This window comes from Clupea harengus, chromosome 11 (assembly GCF_900700415.2).
Source record: "Clupea harengus chromosome 11, Ch_v2.0.2, whole genome shotgun sequence".
In the NCBI taxonomy this organism is placed as follows: Eukaryota; Metazoa; Chordata; class Actinopteri; order Clupeiformes; family Clupeidae; genus Clupea; species Clupea harengus.
The window spans coordinates 4,524,668-4,529,302 of record NC_045162.1 but is presented as its reverse complement, the minus strand read 5'-3'; the positions used below and the strand labels follow the sequence as shown (position 1 = coordinate 4,529,302).

Here is a 4,635-nt window from a genome sequence, read left to right as displayed (position 1 = left end):
GCCATCAAGTGCGCAAACACATGATTGCTTATTTATAGACACACCAAACAGGTTTAAGCACTCTACAAATGCAGCAGATGAGTTCATCTGTCTTCAACCAAAATGGAAGGAGTCGGAAGAAGAAGAGTGAGGGTGAGAGGGGGAATCCACAGAGGAGGAGAAGGAGGAAGAGGAAGAGGCGGAGGCCATGCCAGAGGCTGAGGTCGAGGTGGATGTAGAAGAAGAGGAAGACCTGAAGCAGGAGGAAAACGAAGAAGAAGACCAACTTTATCAAATAAACTTGAAAGGAGGACGGGGGCCCGTATTCACGCAAGAGAGAGAGAGATCATAAACATGGTTTTGGCAAATAATGCTATCAGGCTCAGAGAAATTCAAGCCAACATTATCGGTCACCATGCCATTTTCAATACAGTAATGTCCATCAGGTCTCTCAGTCAACACTGGCACACATCCTAAAAAGACATCAGAGTAAAAAGAAATAACTTTATTTGTACTGTATTTTCAGTTTTTTTTCTGATCTTCTTTTAATGGAATTGTAACCTGTACTGGAAACATCATTTTACGTTTGTCTGATATTTGCTGAGCTTACAGTGTTATGCACACTAGTGAAGTAGCATGAACACTGGGACATGTTTTGTTGTGATTCTCCATGTTGACTGATTTGGGTATATGGAGAGAATTAAATAATATTTTCATCAGTCTGCAGCATTGGTCTTGTGTAGTGTTTGTTGAATTTATTGTATATTTTTACTTTCTCTGTGTACTTCACTTACACTACTCTAATCACTGAGAAGTAGAATTGCTAAAAGTGTTTTAGGTTTGCAACAGCAGTGTGTAACTGGTACAAACAGAATTCAGTTATATGCAACGTGTGTGTTTCATATGGTAACAAAATATGGTTTTGATAAATTAGTTTACAGTTTTTACAAGAGTATTTAATTTAGCAAAGGATCTGAGGTGTTTTGCTAATTGGGTGTGTGGTTGTGCAAAACCATCAAAATCGTGCTCGAACAATCGAGAAAAACTGTAAGCAAACATGTGTTTGCGCACTTGATGGCTGTGTTTAACCAATGGCTTATAGGTGTGGTAATTTGACAGTCAGTGTTTTGGAATTGCAAGGATGTGACATCTTGATATACTTCTGTGTTTAATGTATACAAGCATGTTTAGTGTTTTGCAAATCACTGTGTGTATTTTTTTGCAAAAAGTGGTGCAAATCTGGGCCGATGTTTTGCTCCTTGAGTGTAAGGTTAGACAATTGTGTAATACTTTTGATTGTAGTGTTTATCCGAACGTAAAAAAATGTAAATGGTTGATGCCTGTCCAATTGGGTGAGATTACCAACAGATTAGTGCTGTTGTCAGGGTAATACCAATGTTATCTTGGTGGCCCTCGTGAACACAGTATTACTATTTATGCACAATTGCACCCACATTTATCCGGCGCCCTCTCACAAGGTAAGGTACCTACGTCATTCTGGTGCCCATGTGAGGCTGGCACCCATTGTACATACAGTGATATCTTCCTCTTTCCAATGCAAATTAAAATACCAGTTTTACCAGATGCCGTGTTACATGGAGAAGTTCACTTTCATTTTGACTGATGGACCCTCCCATCAATAAAGACACCAATATATAGAACAACACATGTACGCTGAAATATTTACTGTCAAGATGGTGATTGAAGTCATTTTTGTTGTGATGTGCCTGCTTGTGTCTCAAGGTAAGAAAATGATGTCCTCTGAAAATGAAGTAATTTGTTGAAATGCGACAGGGGCAAGACACATCAATTCCTTGTTCATTTAGTTATTTTAGTTCATGTAGCACATTTAGCTCATGTAGCACATTTAGTTCATGTAGCACATTCAGTTGCTTTGGACAAAATAACTTCAATTTCAACTTAAACTTTAACCATGTTACTGGACCTTGCAGTGGACCCTCTAAGCAGTGTCCCCCACTTCATGACTCGTGTGCCAGCTCCAATGTTGCAACTGTAGTAGGTGAGAAAATGTACCCTTCACTTTGACGATCACTGACAGTTGAGTGATTTTTTTATAAAAAAAGTTTCTGCTTTAGATAAAGTGAGAAGCTTAACTTCCTTACACTGAAGTCTAGATTTCTTTCTTTTTTGTGGTTTCTTTCGGTCCATCAATTGGATTATGGGTTTGTGTTTTCCTCATGACTACATCATTTTTGTTGTTGTTTGTTTGCAGGGGGTTTAACTTCTGAAGTAAATAACAAAAGCTGCGTCCCATCTGCACAATGTCTCAATGGTTCCCTGAACTTAGGAAGTGTAAGGATCAGACAGAGCACCTTGTGCTGTGGCACAGACAACTGCAACACCGGAAGTCCTCCAGGTAATTGTTTTGTGCTGACGGAATCTAATGATGAATCTAATGTTCAGGAAGTAGGCTATGGGATCAATTTAGTGACTATTTAGTCATTGTCTTCTTGATCGAACGCCCAAATCAATTATTGGGGCGACAGTGGTACAGGAGGTAGAGAAGTAGTTTAGTAATCAGAAGGTTGCTAGTTCGATTCCCTGTCGAAGCGTCCTTGAGCAAGACACTGAACCCCTAATTGCTCCTGATGTGCAGTGTGCCATCAGTGTAAGTCGCACATATGTAAGTCGCTTTGGATAAAAGCGTCTGCTAAATGTAAATGTAATTCTTCCTGCCCTGTTTGGGTAAAATATTATACATTTTACAAAGCTGAGCATGAAAGCATGGTTTATCTTTCAGCTGATGTAAATTACATGGCCAATGGGAGGCAGTGTTTCACCTGTGACGTGACGGGCTGCTCATCAAGGATTCAATGTGCCGGTGATGAGGATCGCTGTGTCTCTGCAACAGGTGTGTATTTTTGTGGGAGTGTGGTGTTTGCAGTACTATGTATTTTGAACAAAATGGCAAAATATATTTCTACCCAGTAGAAGACCATGCCAGTCTAGGGTATTGTTTCTAACTCCCCTTCCCTCTCTCTCGCTCTCTCTCTCTCTCTCTCTCTCACTCTGTTCTGTTTTTCCCTTCCACCACTACCTAATTCAGCTGGACAGAGCACTGCCGCAAAAGGCTGTGCCACCCAAAATGCCTGCTCTGGAGCGTTTTCACAGGCGCTGGACTTGGTGGCTGTGGAACTGCACTGCTGTGAGGGGGATCTGTGCAACAGTGCCTGGAGTGCTACACACAGTGTCCTGTTCCTGCTCTGGCCCCTGGGCTCTGTTCTGCTCTTCCACTGAGCTGGCTTCATCTCAGGGTGACCCCTCTGCTTGGAGATGGGCTGCTATTTTCAACACAAACTTGTTAATGGCTGTTAAAGCAAATAAACAAAGATTTGTTTTCATTCATGTGTTACCGTGTGTTTGTTTTCATTCATGTGTTCTTAATATTTCAGAAACCATTAACATAACTACTGGACACATTTATATCACGTCAACTTTCTTAAATGTTTAAATCCATTTAGAAAGAAAACAAGTGGTCATTAAGCAATTTCTTCGTTCAAGATGAACATTTAAGGACACTCATCACATCTTGCTAGGGCCTAGTTTTAACAACTCAACGTGTCCCTTTAATTGAAACAATGAATTATTTACATGTGGTGTGATTGTTCATTTTATGTGAACTTGGAACTCACCTGAATCATTTATGGGTTTCCATTGATAGTTTTGCCTTATAATTACCAGTGAGAGAGAGAGAGGGAGAGAGAGAGGGAGAGAGAGAGAGGGAGAGAGAGAGAGTGCGTGTGTGTGTGTGTGTGTGTGTGTTTGTGTGTGTGTGTGTGTGTGTAAAAAAACACGCCATTGCAGAGAGTAGTAGGACTGCAGTTGCAATCATCTTTTGAAGTGTTGAAGTGTTGTACCATTGATTATTCCTGTAATAAAACTAATTTAAGAATCTTCTGGGTTTTGACTTGATGCTGTTTTCTGATAACAGAGGACAAAGGGTGATAGCAGGAGGGTTCAGATGCTAATTGTTCAGGTCTCAGTGAGACAGACATAGTACACATCGAAGGGTATGAGTTACAGATACAAAATAATGCTACACTACAGTTCATGTTTGTTTTCATGTTCAGTCTCTTACAACAGTAGAATAGCAATATTAAAAGACTGAGACATGTACGTTGAACAATTAACCGTCAAGATGGTGATTTAAGTCATTTTTGTTGCGATGTGCCTGCTAATTCACACTAATTCCTTGTTAATTTAGTTATTTTAGTTCATGTAGCATATTTAGTTCATTTAGCACATTTAGTACATTTTCCATAATAAAATCAGCAGCTTTTCATGGAGTACAATCTTTCAACAAACATCTTGTCAAAATACAATAGCATTCTGGTCATATATTTTACACATAGGACTGAAAAATAGCTTCCAAAAGCTGAAATGTCTGGGTTGACCTTGACTATACAATGGCACAGTAACTCTTCAATATCTTTAATAACTGTCAATGCAGATTCTTAGAATATTCTAAATGTGTGTCAGTGACACAGATATGTCTAAATACGTTTTAAGTCATCATTTCAGCTTCAGATGTTCCCCTCACTAATCTCTATTACAGTCAATTTGTAAGTTGCTTTGGACAAAATAACTTCAAATTCAACTTAAACTTTAACCGTCCCTAGCAAAAGGACTGGAGTG

General features: G+C 39.4%; 1 long non-coding RNA gene and 1 pseudogene across 1 annotated transcript; both read left to right on the top strand.

Annotated features, from left to right (window-relative positions):
- The first annotated feature begins 1,924 nt into the window (after positions 1-1,924).
- Positions 1,925-3,341, top strand: LOC116222384. Its single transcript, XR_004164610.2, has 4 exons — positions 1,925-1,999; positions 2,213-2,356; positions 2,741-2,851; positions 3,047-3,341. It is a non-coding gene; the product is annotated as an uncharacterized LOC116222384 (long non-coding RNA).
- Positions 3,342-4,111: 770 nt separating this feature from the next.
- The window catches only part of LOC116217888, a 3,083-nt pseudogene continuing 2,559 nt past the window's right edge, over positions 4,112-4,635 (top strand).